Below are 17,332 nucleotides of genomic sequence, written 5' to 3'. Positions count from 1 at the left end.
TTTAAGTTCCCTCTGAGCAAATAAAAACAATCTTGGGAATCAAATAATAAATGATCTTAAAGAGGGGATCCCTGGGTGGTTCAGCAGTTTCACGCCTGCCTTTGGCCCGGGGTGCAGTCCTGGAGTCCTGGGATCGAGTCCTGAGTCGTGCTCCTGGCATGGAGCCTGCTTCTCACTCTGCCTGTGTCTCTGCTTCTCTCTCTCTCTATGACTATCATAAAAAAATAAAAATAAATCTTAAAAAAATTAATTAAAAAAATAAATGATCTTAAGTAGCCAAAACATGTCATAAGATTATTTTTTGCAGCCTTATTTTTTTGTTATTATAATAAAGTCTAGTCTGTTATGTGCTAGTAAAACTACACCAACAACAAGAAGAGCAATTATTCTACATTTTTGTGTTTCTTTACTAAGTGTTTTGTCTAATTTTAGCTATGTTGTATAGATTTTCCAATGTTGTATAACTTACTATGAACACTCAAAAATATCTTTGTAAATTTTCATACCAAAGAAAAAAAGAGATAGTCATGAAATTCCAGTAATATACATTGGGATGATGTGGTATTTGAGTTTCCATTTTTTGCTAAGAACATCTCCATGAATATAAAATAACACTCTTCCCACCCCCCACACCCAGAATGCACTTTCAAGTGAGCCTTATGAAGAGGAATAATAGCCTTGATTTTCCAACTTCATACAGTAGTAAGGATATGCAAGGATAAATAGGCAATATAATCTTCCATCTAGGGTAGCACAGAAGAGTGGAAGAGATAGACATGAACAATTATGACAATGAAATAACTGAAGTAGGACATTACTAGCTACAGAGCACCACGCAAACAAAAGTAAGAATCACCTCAGTATCACTAAGTGACAGTATTAGATCGAAGGTTATATTTGAGTAGTTTTCATAAATGAGTAGAACTTTTCCAGGAAGGTAGTTACTTCAAAAGGAGACTGCAAAATACATGTTCTCAATCAAAGCCCAAATCATCAGTTTTATAAGAAGACAAACACTAAAGAATGTCAGAAAGTGTTTGTAAATACTTCATTTTACTGCAGAAAGTAGTTGGTTGTGTGAGTCATGTAAGAATGGGAAAATATTCAGGTTCTACAAAGAACTCCCAAAATAAAAGGCAAACTTATGACTGAATCCAATACGGAAAAAAAAAAAAAAAAAAAAAAAGCAATAAAAAAAACAACCTCACTATTAACTCATGAACTCTGCATTTTCATAGATTTGTACTTCAGGATATAAAATAAGACAAGAGATTTTGAGCTGCAGCATAAAGACAGAAATGGTAACAGATAATATATGAAAAAAGAACTAGGAGCAGATGAACAAGGTGGTAGTGTCCAGAATCAGAGAGCAAGTACAACCAACATGATATCCTAGAAGAAGGTCCAGTTTGGGACTTGCAGTCAAGGTGAACAGTTAAAAGCAATTAAACAAATGTCAGAACTCACGATTATGTGCCAATATAAAGTCTCAGAACTGAAGAAAGATAATCTGGTGATGTCTCAGGTGATAGTCTTGGTAATCTCAGCAATTAGTGACAAGGTACTGTCTTTAAATAAATTTTGGTAAGAACTGAGTATAACATCCTATAAATACATCATATCTGAGATCTTTCCTGACCACTTGGCCTCATTTAGCCTTCAAACTCCTTGCTACCACATCACCCCATCATAGTCCCCTATGTAACATTTAGTGTTATCTCATGTGTTTTAACTGCTTTATGTACACATGAGTAACTATATCTAGTGCACTAGGCTAATATTCAATAAATAAATAATAACAGAGGTGTTCCAGTCACTTGCAGCCAGCCCTTGTTCTTTTGGGCCAGTATCTCTTCAGATCATATGCTTATATAAATAGAATTTGGAGAATTAATATAAATTATATATATATGTATATTCATCTGTGTATATATTTGCATATTTAAAATAAATTGACTTGACAATCAGAGATGCCAATAAACAAAACCTTAAACTTTCAATATAGAGTATTAGGAATGATTATTTCCTATTAAATATTCCCTTCTATCTTTCTATGCTTAAAAAAAATGGACTATTTCTTGGGTATGCTCCCTGGTCTTTTCACGTTTTTGTAAAGAGAATCTATAACTTAAGTACTTTTGTAATGAAATTACAGCTGAAAAACCAGGATATTCTGGCCACCTCTTGCCAGCCAGCATCTTCTCTAATCAGTTCATGTGTCTATATTGATTGGATGGTGAACTAATTCTGATCTGATTGGTGCCATTGCCAGGGCAGTTGTCAAGTTTTTTTCAATATCTTTCCTGGCTCTAATGGGCATTAAAATATGTGATACTACTGTTCGTTTTGTTTCATTTCAAATATTAACAATCGAGTTTACTTATGTTAACAACATTTACATTCCCCAATCATTTTAACAAAGTGACTTAAAGTACATTCTTTATATAAGACCTAAAGTCTTGTAGTGTTTATTTTATTTCTTTGTTATAGTTTAATTCACAGGGGGAGTATTGAGAAATATAGGGGCAACATTTTTAAGAAATGGAAAAATACATTATTGGGTTATAATTAAAACCTTAATATTTACCCATAAAAATACACATATTCACAATATTATATTATATTCAGGTATTCATATTTCTAATCATGTATATATTTCTAATCATATATATGCATACTTATTATACATATATATATAACACATTGGTAAAAATTAAAATGATTTTAGTGTTTTTTAAAAATATTTTTTCCTTTCATTAATTAAGCAAAGATGACTTAAAATTTCATTCACATTTTCTATTCTCTAATGTAAGAGCTTGTTTTTTACATACATTGATTGGCAAGAAAGATTCTTTGTTGTTATTATTTTTTTCTTTACATATTATATCAACCAATATATTCCCTGTTAAAGGTTGACAACTATAAACATATTTGGATAGTATGTGAAGTTTGAGGTATATTCATCAAATTTTGTGATTCTATAAACTCAAGCATAAATTCTACCTCATAATATTAACTTCTATATTATAAAATTATGACTGCATGTGTTTTTCAATACATTTAGTATCTGAATTATAATAAAATGCTCTTTATGAAGAGAAATCAAATGTGCACTCCATATATGTATGTATGAATTTGTTTATTTATTATAACAGAGTTTGAAAGAAAAAAATGAATCTCTTTTCTCTCTTGATTTTAAAGACAACATTTCAAAGTTCCCAAGGAAAATTATATCAGCCAAATTAGGTGAACTAATGACTTGAAATTTATCTATTTAAAACATCAAAAAATGTCATTTAATGTTTCTCAACAAAACATGTTCTGAACTGTACTTTCGAAGCCATTAATTTATATATGTCAGTAAATGACTTTCTCATTGGTTTTATTTGAAAACAATGCTTGTCCTACAAAGTACTCCATTCTTTCCTACTAAGGGCAATTACATCAATGTAAGTAAGGTCTTTGTTGCTTAAGAACTCAAATACTTTTGCTATTTAGTCAGCCAGTGTGATCATAATTTCCATGTCATGAAGTCACTGGGAATTATAACAGTAAGTTTTCTAAATTACAAATATTGGAAAAGAACATGGTCAAGAAAAGGAAACTATAATAGTCCTGATTATTTCTCCCCATGCCATCAGAACCAATCCTTTCCCTTACAAATCTTTAAGAATCCTATTCTTTGTTGATCCAAAACCTTCAACTTATCAACTCTTGATAAGTTGTGTAAAATAGCATCCTTAATAGCAAATGTCCTAGGACACTGCTTTCCAGAAGGACTTTTGGAATAGTAGTTGTATATTTCTAGCATTTCTCACATGCTACAAATTCTGGAAGTGAGATAGATGATTTTCAGTGGAAGCCAACCCCAGGATGATTTAGATATTGGAATTAGCAGACAAAATCTTAGAAGTAATTTATTTTTTTGTCTAAACAGTTAAAAAGAAAATATGGCTGTGGAACTGATGGGGAATCTGAGAGTGATAAGGAAAAAATGAAGAAATGAACATTCTAGGGCAGTCCTGGTGGCTCAGCGGTTTAGCTCCGCCTTCAGCCCCAGGCCTGGTCCTGGAGACCCGGGATCGAGTCCCACATCGGGCTCCTTGCATGGAGCCTGCTTTTTCCTCTGCCTATGTCTCTGCCTCTCTCTGTGTGTGTCTCTCATGAATAAATAAATAAAATCTTTTAAAAAGTAAAACTGATATTTACAATATCTGAGCTGTAAAACTCACTGAAAGGGCTTAAGATCAGACAAATAATGGCAAAAGATAGGCTCAGTGAACATGAAGGTTGGCCAATGGATGTTATTTGACTTTCAGAAAAAAAGAAAAAAATAGAAGATTGAAGTGAAAAAAGAGGAAAGCCTCCATGAACAATAGAAGTCGAGGAAAGAGATAAGAGGTCAAAAATTTTTGAAGAATCAATGATTAAAAATTTCCCAAATTTGGTTAAAACCATAAGCTACCTAACAAAAGTTCAAGGACATATCTCGAAAGAAAGCTACTCTTAGACATAAAATAATGAAAGAAAATATTATAACTATATCACAATAGTTACAGTAGACATTTTATATATACATATATGTGCATATTATATGTATGTAGGGTGGAAAAGCAGAAACTATTGTTTTGAGTTTTTTCTACTTTATATAAAATATTATAATAAAAACTGTAATTGGACTAAGAATTGGTACTAAGAATGCATAATACACCCCTAGAACAATCACTAAAATTAAAATTAATTAAAAAGTTAATGCCAACCGTCATACCTAAAAAAGTCAACAGAAAATTAAGATGCAGTGCTAAAATTAATTCAAATAACAAAGTTCTCGACATTCTTTGTCCCTGTGAGGACCTGTAGTCCATCGGGCCTACCCATTACTCACTGCTCATCTCCTTCCTACTATATATCCATAGTCCTCCTTTCTATCTGGGATTCCAAGCCTTCTGAAATTAAATCATTCCTTTTCATACATCTTCAACTCCTTTTCCCCTCCCCCTTACATTTACCTTGAAAGTTACCTCCATTTACTCAATGTCTGTATTTGAGGAGTTCAAAGTGGAATGTTAACCATTCTACCTTATCTCACTATAAATTTATCACCAGAATTTCTCAGTGTGGGTGAATAGGCCTACTAATTTTCTCTAGTCAAAACACTCTCCATCACAGCCTCTTTTTTTTTTTTTCATCTTCACAGATGTCCTTGATATATTTCACTAGGGAAAGAGAAGCAACCAAAGGGAATGGTTCATCTTGCCAATGGTTCATCTTAATGGTTCATTAAATCTCCCACTCTGCCTGAGACTCACATACTTTGTCTTTCCTCTTGTTAAAATGGAATAACTGTCCTGCATATATAAGGCTAAGTACTGCACTTTTGCAATGGATTTCAATTATCATCTATAAGAAAAAATTACTCCAGAAATGAGCCACAATTTTTCCTTTATCACTTGTTAGAACATTCAAATCAGCATATAAGGATGCTATATCTCAATATTATATTAAAATCCTCCCTTGACCTGACATCTCCCTCCATATACTGCCCAGTGCCCTGCTCTCTCTGTGTAAGTATGTCTTGATGGAGTTGCCTTTACCCTTGGTGCACATTTCATCCCATTTTCTCCTAAACTGGATCCAGTCAGGTTTGCCTTCTCCCACCTTTACCCTCCCCTGCAACTCTACCAGTTGCCACATCCAATGGGAAATTTGCATTCTTCATCTCAATTAAATCCATTAGCAGAATTTGAAGGAGGTAGTCCCTTCATTTTTTTAAATGAACACATTTGTTTTTTTCACGTGACTTCTCCCTCTCTCCTCCTTGACCACTCCTCATATTCCTTCTATAGTAAATTTATTTCTAAATGTAAATATCAGCACCTAAGGAGTGCTTAGATCACATAGTATGGTACAATACATTAATACTATAAACCAATTAAATAAACAAGTAATGAATATTATGGATTTAAATCAAGCTGAGACTGAAATTATACAATTTTATTTGAGGTCTCAGAATTCTCATTTAAATAAATAGGATTGTCTTTCTTTTACCAGGACACAGAAAGAATGAGCAAAGTCTCTAAACCTGAGAGACCTTTCAAAATTCTTATAGAATATAAGAAAAAAGTAATGATCTTATCATTAGTAAGAATTTTGGGGAAAAAAAAAAACAAATGCAGCATGAGATGTTTTCAATAAACTATACAAAGGGATGTGTGTGTGTGTGTGTGTGTGTCAATTTTTCTGGGTCAATAAATGGCTATGTGGATTTATATGTGTTTTGTAGTCAAGAAAAGATAGGAGGAGCTTATTTAATTATAGGAGCAGATTCATAATTACTTCTCATAATTCATGAATCTATTTTCTGTGTCTTTGAAGTAACAGTAAAATAGAAAAGAAATTGGATTTTATAATTTGCATATTTTACAATCAGCATCAGGGAATTGCATTTACCTTTTATAAATTACTTCATGTCATAATACCTTTTAAAATTTTCACTAGACAAGTTGGACCTTGTGGGGGGGCACAGCTCCAGCGCAAAGTTCAAACTGTGGCTTCCAGAGTCATAGCAGGACAGATATTTAGAAAGTTTCTTCCCATCTTTCACGGAGTTTTAGTTTAAAGGAATGCAGCCAAACTGTAGCCAAAGGAGGCATTATGCTTCCAGAAAAATCTCAAGCAAAGGTACTGTGGGCAACAGGAGTAGCTGTTGGATGGGGCTCTACAGGAAAGTGGGGGAGAGATCAACAGTTAGTGTGAGAGTTGGAGATAAAGTTCCCCCAGAATATGGAAGCACCAAATGAGTTCTAGATGGCAAAGACTACTTATTATTTAGAGATGGTGACATTCTTGGAAAGCATGTAAATGGAAATAAATCATTATTGAAATGGCATCACAGGAAGCTGCCCATTTCAGTGAATATGTAAAATATTTCATCATGTAAATAGTATCCATGTATTTCTTTTATAATACACTAATGGTATCCAAAAATAAAAATAATGAAATAAAATAAAATTTTCACTAGACATCATACAACATTTTTAATAAAGGTCTTTGTTTCTTGTCAGTACTTTTTTTAAGGCTGCAAAGTCTTTTTTTTAATAGAACTTTAACATCATTACTAAGAGTAAATTTTTAGGGCAGTCCTGGTGGGTCAGCGGTTTAGTGCTGCATTCAGCACAGGGGTGATCCTGGAGACCCAGGATCGAGTCCCATGTTGGGCGGGCTCCCTGCATGGAGCCTGCTTCTCTCTCTGCCTCTCTCTCTCTCTCTCATGAATACATAATTTTTTTTAAAAAAGTAAATTTTTATAAACATTCAAGGAATAAGGGTTCAACAATGAGTTCTATTTAAAATCTAAGAAGATTAAACTTTTTCCTGCATTAGAATGTAGAATGGCTCCTTATTGCCTGTCTGTTAAATATAATCTATTTTCATTTTTCTGAGACACACCCCAATTTAGTTCCATTCTACCACGGATCATCCTATCTTATCTAGTGCTTCTGAGAAGCAATCTCTCAGCCTACTCTTGGGCCATATGCCAGTAAGTTTTACACATGGGTAAAGAGCCTAAGAGAAAAGGAGAGTGATTTTCTAGTTGAGGGAACAAAGGCCACAGCCATAAAAGCAACTGAGGTCTGAAACAAAATTAAGTAAGGAGAATGGACACAGAAACACTGGTTGAGTGGGGGGACAGTAAAATAAGGGAAGAATTTGCTAAATGTAAAAGGAAAGATACAGTGTTTACTTTTTCTTCTTTGAAATGTTTGGCACAATTAATCTTTGAAATAATCTACTATTTTTTAATCAGTGAATATTAGACACATAGAAAATGCAAGCATTATAAATTAATAATTTAAAATTTAAATTATCTTTTTTTTTTTTTTTTTTTTAGAGCCGACAGTCAGTAGGCATAAAAGAGAACACTTGGACATTCACCATGCTTCTCCCTGCCTTTACCCCAGAATGGCCTGAAACAGCCCTTTGCAAGAAGGGGAAAAAATGAAAAGGAGCTGAATCTCATCATACCTTCTTCACTTCCCAAAACTGGAGGTGAAACTGGGAGAAACAGCTCATCCTGTTTATCTCAGACTGAGCTATAAATTCACAGGGCTTGCTGAGATTTCATTTGAGAGAGGATTAAGTGTTTCCTTCACTAAATAAGGTTTAAAGGAAAATGGAAAACAAATGAATTTATAATATTTTATGCTCCACAAGCCATATTATTCAATATTAATAGTCATATTCATTTGTCTTGATGAGTACTATTCCCTCAATCTGCCCAATATATGAAATATGAGCATTTAGGAAGAGCTTTTTCTAACTTTAAGCATGCGAGACATCATTGCCTTTTAAAACTATTTTAAGCATATTAATGGTAAGTAAAGTTGACACTGTAGATGGAATGGAGGTGGAATTTACCCAGGTCCTTTAGGATAGTAGGAACTCTAGTCTTAAAGGTGAGCATACACTGAGGAAAACTGAAAATCATGAGTCTTATAAAATGTGACCATGTACAAAGCAGAAAGGATGAAATTCTGGCAGGGATTGGGAAGTAGGGGAGAGGTGGGAAACCTCTCCTAGGAGGGGAGCCTAGGAGGGGTCCAGGAGGCTTCCCTGGATCCTTTGAGAAACTTTTACAATATCTCTATCTCTAAATTGCAAAATGAAATGGAACTGTGAATGCATTATTTGATACATAAAGCAGTACAACTATAGAAAAAGTCAATATTTGCTACATTGAAAAATAACTGTTCCCTTTATCCCATTAATATTGTTTTATTGTCTTCTCAGCCTCAGGTTATACTGTCAATAGGTGGTCAGAATCTTTATGAGGGGAGCACATCCTTTCCCATGTCATTTTATCCAAAGATTCTAAATGAAGATATGACAATAATTTAACTGAAAATGCCTTCTCCTATGAAGTAAGCAATGTTTTATCAAAAACATAAATTCACTACAGTTGCTCATGTTTTTTTTTTTTTCCAGAATGAACGAAATTCACAATAACGCTAAAAACCAGGTGAGTCAGAAACACAGTTTCAGAGGTTAGTACATTTGTTCCTATTTCTTGTGAGTGAAGCTATCACTGACATATCACTGACAGTCAATTTCAGCAAGTACCGTCCTGAAGTTTTACAAGCTGGACAGAAGACTGGAAAAAAAAAAAAAAAATCAAGCCATGTGGCATAATTGTTAACTGCTGGGACTCAATAAGAGGAGATAGTTCATGCTGGCACATCTCAATCAGAAGTGGAGTGGAAATACAAGGAGTGTGCCAAAGGTAGGCAGCTTCGTAAGCAAAGCTCAAGGAGCAGCTCATTCACAAGGCTGTTTGAACAGCTGTTTATTGTAGAAGATGGGGGATTTACAGAAGTTTCTTTTTTTTTTTTTTTTTTTCTGAAGAACAGAGTTGTCACAGTTTTTTGAAATGTAGTTTAAAAATCACAGCAAACATTAAAAACTGAGAGGAGTCTCTGAAATACCATGAAGATAACAGTGATTCCTTCTAAATTCAAGTATAGTTCATTCAAGCTTTTTAGAGTACCCAACAAGTGACAGGCACTGGTCTTGGTGTTAAAAATGCAAAAATGAATGAAAGTCGTCCTTACTCCCACAAAGCCTTTTTACAAAGGAAGAAATTCAGGCCAGATAAGATCTCACTATGTTTTGGTAAATGACACAACTGGCATACACACAGGGAGAGACAGGTCCTATGGGAGGAACACAAAAGAGAGAATCTACTAGATCTAACCAAAAGGAAAGCTTTGAGGGTAACCCCAGCATAATATTTTGCTACACAAATAGTTTTAATAAAGGTGTGTGTTTTAAGCATAATGATAATTAAGTATTGCTATGACAAAAAAAGATTCCTGAAGATAATTGGGGGAAGTTGATGCCCTTGTTAGAGAGGGATCATGTAAACTGGTGCATTTGAAGGCCCCTGGTGATCTTTCACCCATCTGATTCCTAGACTTCCTATGCCAGAACCTGAGCCACTCTACCAGGGTGGGTAGATCGGGGTTGGGTAGACACTCCAAGACAGTTTGCCAACCCAAAGCTGGGCCTGACAGACTATGTTAGTTTAATTTATTTTAGCCTAGCATTTTATTGATGTATTTATTTTAGGATGGTTGTTCACAGGTGGAATGAAATGACATAAGATGCTCGTGTGATTGAGATGATAGTTCAAAGTGAGTGGTTGGAAATATAGCTTCTGCTATAGTTTCTACACTCAGGAACAGGATATGGCAGGAGATGAATGTGGGAATTAGAGCAGCAGTGTCAGACACTACAGAATTGAAATATCCAGGGCAAGGGCCTGAGGGATGAGGGATGAGGGTGTGGCCTTGGGGACCTGCTTTTCCCCCAAGGCATTTACTATACTATTCTATTGTGGATTTTGTGCCTGTTGTTGTTTTGTTTTGTTTTTAATTCCTTCATCTATCTACAGCCTCATCTTTTCTTTCCTAACAGATTTGAGTCACTGGGAGTCAAGGTCCTCTTCTGATCTGTCTTTTCTTGCACAAGTAGGCAATGGAGGAATCTGATAAGGCAAATAAAGGGCTTCTGTGTGACTGGAGCAAAATCTTGGTCACTGTTTGACTAATGGTTAGACATCGTAGGCAAACAGAGCATTCATATATGCAGTGCATTGGTGATAACCATTCACATTGCTAGTATGTTAGGTTGTGCACTTTTGATCAAATTCATATACACAAAACCTAGAACAAACCATAAATCGAGAAGCACACATTCACAATGACTGAGAAAAAGCAAGACAAAACTTAACCAAGTTAAGTGTGGTCTCTGTATTTCTGATCCTTTCATTTGACACATAAATATACAGAATGATATAAAGCGATAGATTTATATTTGCACATCAGTGAAATGTCCTGGCCTGAAGTCTAACAGATGGCATTCAGATCTTGCTTCCTCTTTACTAGCCACCTGCCCTTAAGCCACATTAGCAAAGCTTTACTCGACCTGACAACTGGCAATAGTATCACTTAGTACACATCTCACATGGGGTAAGATTCAATAAATCTCGACTATTCTTTTTTCAGTGAGTTGTACAGAGGTGTTTCACTATATACTTGTGAAGATGAACACAAGTTCAGCTTCAGAGTTTGAAAGCAGATTTTGAAAATTAATATATACGATAAATTTAATTAATTATATATGTATATGTGCTTGTGTATATGAATATATTAGATGTAAAGAGAATATGTGATATATGTGACCATAAGAATAAAAAAAGAAAATGATGAAATGCAAGGGAAACAACGGCAATGGAGAAAATAAAAACTAAATCTAACACTGAAAAATGGGTTGCAAATTTCACAGATTTCTCAGATATTGTATTGTGCCTAAGAGATCATGAGTCATCTGATTTTTTAGCCCAGATCAAGGTGACCCAAAAATAATACCAAAGCATATTCAGACTTAAAGAATCTTAGTAGCAAAAGGGTCCATGCAGTCCCTAGGGAAAGATCAAGATACTCTTGAAGGACACTGTCATGGAAGTAGCTGAGAGTCTACATATATGAAGGCACCTTGAGGACAATGATGATTTTCTGGTCTCCAGAGCAGGAATTGGATATAGAAAGAAACAAGCACAGTTTGGCAATATGGGGGCTGGGCAAAGGGAACAGTATGTGACAATGGTTCTTGCCTTGAAAAATGCAAGATACACCACTGACTGAGCATATGATGAAACACCTTCTATATTTTTATTACATTCAAGTTTATTTTCCTGTATCAAGTGTTTTTCACACCTATTTTCTTGAAGGATTTGAATAGTATTTCATGGGGAACAACTAATGAACATGTAGTTGGTGTTGACATCTTTATAAATGCACCAGTATTTCAAAACAGAACATTTCTATAATAGACATTATGCTCAAAATACATCCAGACTGGATGTACCACAAGTATTTGTCACAGTCAAGAAACCAAAGTATAGCTAATACATGCAAAAAATAAAACTCTGTCTCCACTTTCAGAAAATGTTTTGTCGTTGGTATTCGTTGTTACATGTCTAGCCCTATGATGCAGTATTTCTGAGATTATTATCCTAACCCATCCACCAACCTGTGTAATTTTTTAGCAAAATATTTTATTAGGGAAATGTATAGTATCAAGATCACTTTTGCTATGATCATACTTTATCTTTTGTTTATTCCTGGTCCATCTCTCTGGCTACTCTGAGGTCTCAAATAATTTCTGATTATAATGTACTTGGGGGCATCTGGGTGGAGCAGTTGGTTAAAGTATCCGAATCTTGCTTTCAGCTCAGCTCATGATCTCAGGGTCATAATCTCAGAGTTTTGATATCAAGCCCTACCTTGAGCTCATGTCCTGCTCCCCACTCAGGGTGGAGTCTTCTTAAGATTTTCTCTCCCTCTCCCCTGTGCTCACATGTTCTTGTTTTCACCCTTCTCTAAAAATGAATAAAATATTTAAAAAAAATAAAAATAAAATGTACTCTCTTGAGAATATAATTTAGATTTCACCTTTATTTTCCTCAGAGCAATATTTAAATAAAGGAAACAAGAGAGATATTTATTTTATTTTATTTTATTTTATTTTATTTTATTTTATTTTATATTTGACAGAGAGCACAGGCAGGGGGAGTGGCACAGGGGGGAGGGGGAAACAGACTTCTCACTGAGCAGGGAGCTCGATGCGGGGCTCAATCCCAGGCTCCTGGGATCATGACCTGAGCTGAAGGCAGATGCTTAACCCACTGAGCCACACAGTACTCTGAGATATTTCTGTTTATTTCAGTTTATCATTTGAGACACTCCTTACTATTTTTAGTGGAATTTGTAATTTTCCATAATATAGGTCACACTTCAAATTAATGTCGGTTCATAGTGTTATTTGCCATCTTAATAAAATATTTCCCTGGATGGAATCTCAAGGACCATAACTTTAACTCTTTACTCACAGATGAAAAAAAAAATGACGTTGATGAGGTTCATGGAGTTTTCCCAGTGTTAGCTGGCAAAATAATTAGAAATAAGACCCATGTATTCTAAATTAATCTGTTAGCCAGTCAATAGGTAAATCTGGATAACTTAGCAAACATTTTTCTAGTTTCTCATTTTACTCTCTATGTGATTTCCATTATTCCACACTACTGCATTGTCATACAGCCTCATTTTCCCTCTCTTTAATATCAAAGGTTTGGCCCTAAATTAGAGAAAAGTCAAGACAACTAATAGGAAAGGACAGGCTGTAAGGGAAAGGTGGGAAAAGTGCAGCTCAGGAAATTCATGAGGAAACTCTCCCACCCACACACTCTTCCACTTGTGGGTTTTATTATTTTTGCTTTTGCTACATTAATGTTCAATCATCAGTTTTGTTACATCATTCTCTTTTAGGTAGCATAGAGTTAATTAGTATTTGGGGGCATATTTTTTCCAGTCTATATGTTTATGTTTTACATGGACAGAAAAGAGGAACCATATAACAGGCTGTGAGCCACAAAATGATGTTTTCAACACATCTTCCTATCATTCCACTCATTTTATATTCTGTTTTCCATCTTGTGGTGAACACTTCCCTTATTTTGGAATGTTGCTTGGAAAATGATTCATATCCCAAGGCTATGACCAGAGAGTATAAAGGCAAATTTGTTTCAAAATGCCATTTTTGTGATCTAAACCCCTTATACTTCCAAATCAGCAAGTTAGGAACATAGAGCCATTCAGGTTCAGTTCACAACAGTCTCCTCAAAGGCTGCATTGTGCTCTTCTTTTATAAAACACTTGCCTAGTAATTTTACCTTCTCCAAACTCATAAGCTACATTCATGTTGCTAAAAACTTCAGTATCATCCCACTGAAGTCTCCTAACAAAAAAGAAAATGCAATTTTTCTTGCCTGTTCAGACAACATATGACATCTGGAACACTTGTTAAATAGGATCCTGATTTTTCAGGAAGGTTATTTATCATTCAACAGTGGCAGGAATCAACTTCATCTTATTGTGAAATGTAAGATATAACAGGATCATCAGGTATCATTTTTCTAAAAAAGATAGTTTTCTAATTACCACATATGAAGACTAGTAATTCAATGATTATGTACATAATAATCTCTAGCCAGTAAAAAAGAATAATATCCTTGATTTAAAGGCTCAAATTTAAATCTTTAGGAAGATCGTGTTTTCTGAACTTGAAAGAAGAAACCAAGACAGTTAATATTTTAAGTAACTATTAATACTGGTAAATAATTTTTTAACTACAAAGGAGTGCTAGAGCAAGGAAGAGACACATGCGTTTAAGAAGATAGAAACATAGGAATGGAAGTTGTATTCACTGTAAACTAATTATTCTTAACAGATGCTAAACTGAGAGAAGAATTTCACTGTTTAGTTAAGGAAAGGCAATAGATACATACAATTGTTTATTTGCTATTTTATTGTGTCTTGCACACTGTTTTCTTTCTCCTGGGGACTGTGATTTCTACTAAAACTGGGGACAGGCATTGGGCTGCTGGTTAGGAATATGATGCTTTCCAGAGAGTCAGTCTAATTCTCTGAAATGGTATGTCATGTGCCAAGCCATATTGCTATCGAATCTGCCCAGCACAAATCATAAATATATTAAAATTAATATAAAATGCACTGCCTTTTCAGTTTGATATGTTTGACTCTCAATTCACCTTTCCATAAGCTATGCAGTTGATATTTAAGAATCACATTTACCATGATGTCTTATCGTTCAAATTAAGGATATTACATTTTACATTAAAAGATTGTTGCAGATAGAAAATGTAATAATGTATATAATACTGATTAGGACAGTATCAAAAACATCTACTTTCCTTTCATTTTGTGGAAATGATTCTAGAGTATGCCTATTAATTGCTGCATTAAGATTTTCTTGTAGATTTATTTTTAATCTATTTATTATAGATTTAAGATTGGGTTGATTTCATACATCTACACAAGAGTGAATTATTTCCAAAGTGATCTAGTTTACTTCTAGAGAACTACATAGCTGCTTAGAAAATTCTCTCTTACAAATTAGCTCACTCATGCACACTTTTATTTAGTTTTCAAAAAATCCTCTGAAAATCCCTAAGAAGTGATTAAGAAACCTAATGCAAAATTTGACAAACCAATGACTAGATATAGCTGTGTTTGAATGACACCTAAAAAGACATTGCAACTGAACATATATTGAAAATTATCACAAATTAAAGTTTTTATGGATCTTCCATTTGTACATTTGTTGCTTGTATTTTTTTTTTTAAGCCACAATTTCTTGTTTGAACACAATCTGGGATGCAATACATGTTTTGGTAGTTTAAGCATACTAAATCCATTTAGATTTTTCAATATCTAAATGTCTGTGTTTCCCAGTTTTATATTGATTTAGAAGTCTCTAATAATGTTTCTGAAATCAGAGAAAACAAAACAATAAGCTATTTCATTTTTTTATTCTCTGTAAATGTCATTACTCATAAATGTCAAGATAAACTTGCTTTGAGTGTTATGCAATTTAACATGTCACATATCATTGATATCACAAAATAATAGCATGAGTCACATTTGAAGATACCTAAGCAGACCTTTTTTTATATGTGGAACTCAGGACAAAGATAAAGCTTTTTTTTTTTTTTTTTTTGGCAAGAGGGTATGTTATGAAAAGTAATATAAAGCATCTTTAACAAAGGGATACATTGGATTTAAAATGTCACATCCTTTCGTTTCTATCCCCTCTACCAAATATAGACATTGTGAAATTTTATTCACTGTTGGACATCACATATTCCTATGATTTAAATGTGTTTGTTTAACCATATTTATTATAAAATGATAAAAGAACTGTAGCAAATACAGTGTCTTCAGATGGAAAGTTTTTGAAGCATATTTTTTCTACCTCTACACAGAGAGGTAAAAATATTTCACTTGTGCATGATGTAAATATGAATAAAATAATAAAAAATAAGTCTGAAGCAAACTAAGAGCAATATATTATCCTGTTTATTATGGACAGAATTTTGTTCTCCCCAAATCCATGTGCTGAAACCGTAACCCTTAAACCTACTGTGTTTGGAGATGGGTCTCTAAAAGGGAATAAAGTTACTTGAGTTTAATTAATGAAGAGCCTGAATCTATAGGACTGGTGTTGTTATAAGAAAAGGATACCAGGGAGATGTGCAACAGAGGAAAGACCATGTGAAGACACAGCAAGGTGGCTGTCAATAAGCCAAAGATAGTGGTCCTGGGGCAACCAAACCCGCCAGCACCTTACTATGGATTTCCAGCTTCCAGAACTGTGAGAAAATAAATTTGTTAAGTCAACCAGTCTGTGATATTTTGTTTTGACGTTCCTAGCAAACTAATACACTACTTAATTTTCCTCAATATTTAAATACTTCAGCTGAGAATAACCCTTTTATTGTTAAAATAATTGCATTATTTTTTAAATAATTGCAGTTATTTATAACTCAAAAAAGTCAAAACTTTTGCTTGAAAATAAGTTCCCATCAGCTGAATTAATGTCCTTGGATAGCAATATTTGTTGAATGCCAAATGTGTTTCAGACATTGTAATGGATTCTAGAAACACCAAGATTAATTAAGCACAGTCTCCATCATCAAGGCACATATGGTCCAACGGAGGATACTGACAAACATTCCATTAATTTTGTCAAATGCTGCAGCCAGGAATCAGGGTTGAGAACCACAGCTTGAATCTAAACTTTATTCATAGGTGATATTGAGAAACATCTGATGAACTGATGGGCAAGCGGTATTAGCCACTTCCTCCCAGACCACCAAATCCTCACAGAAACTGGTCCTAACCAAATAAGGAAACATGTGTGTTCCCAGAACAAAGTTTTTTTTTTTTTTTTTTTTTTTATTGTCAGCAGTATCAGGATACCTCCCAAGGCCTATTTCACGTTCGTACTACATATTTGTTGCAGAAGTAAGACATCTGCTAGAATGGCATGCTGCCTTCTGCTCTGTCTTGTGGAGTGAGCTTTCATGACTAGGGAACAGATCTGACTCTTAGACTACTGAAATATTTTGGAGCAAGTCATAAAAATAATCTGCATTTCCATCCCACCAACAATTTATTCCTTGCTAATATGATTTCCAGATATTTCCCATGCCTACTGGATACACCAGCCAATACTGAAAACACAGCTTGCCACCCTAGATAATTTCAACTACCTGAAGTCAAGTCTATTGTTGATTATATTACTCACTCTTTGTTTCCTAGCAATTGTATGTGTAGGGCTCAGGGGGTGGAAGATGAAGGATGAGTGTGTGAGTGTGTTTGTGTGTATGAGTTATGCTTTCTCTAGATTTTCA

The 17,332-nt window shown here is 34.3% G+C and overlaps 1 pseudogene; it reads left to right on the top strand.

The window, feature by feature from the left end:
- The window catches only part of LOC140622245 (10 kDa heat shock protein, mitochondrial pseudogene), a 75,969-nt pseudogene extending 67,967 nt beyond the window's left edge, over positions 1 to 8,002 (top strand).
- The last annotated feature ends 9,330 nt before the right edge of the window (positions 8,003 to 17,332 follow it).

The sequence above is a fragment of the Canis lupus genome, chromosome 1, assembly GCF_048164855.1.
Source record: "Canis lupus baileyi chromosome 1, mCanLup2.hap1, whole genome shotgun sequence".
NCBI lineage: Eukaryota > Metazoa > Chordata > Mammalia > Carnivora > Canidae > Canis > Canis lupus.
The sequence above is the reverse complement of the archived record's forward strand: the minus strand, read 5'-3'. Positions and strand labels throughout refer to the sequence as shown.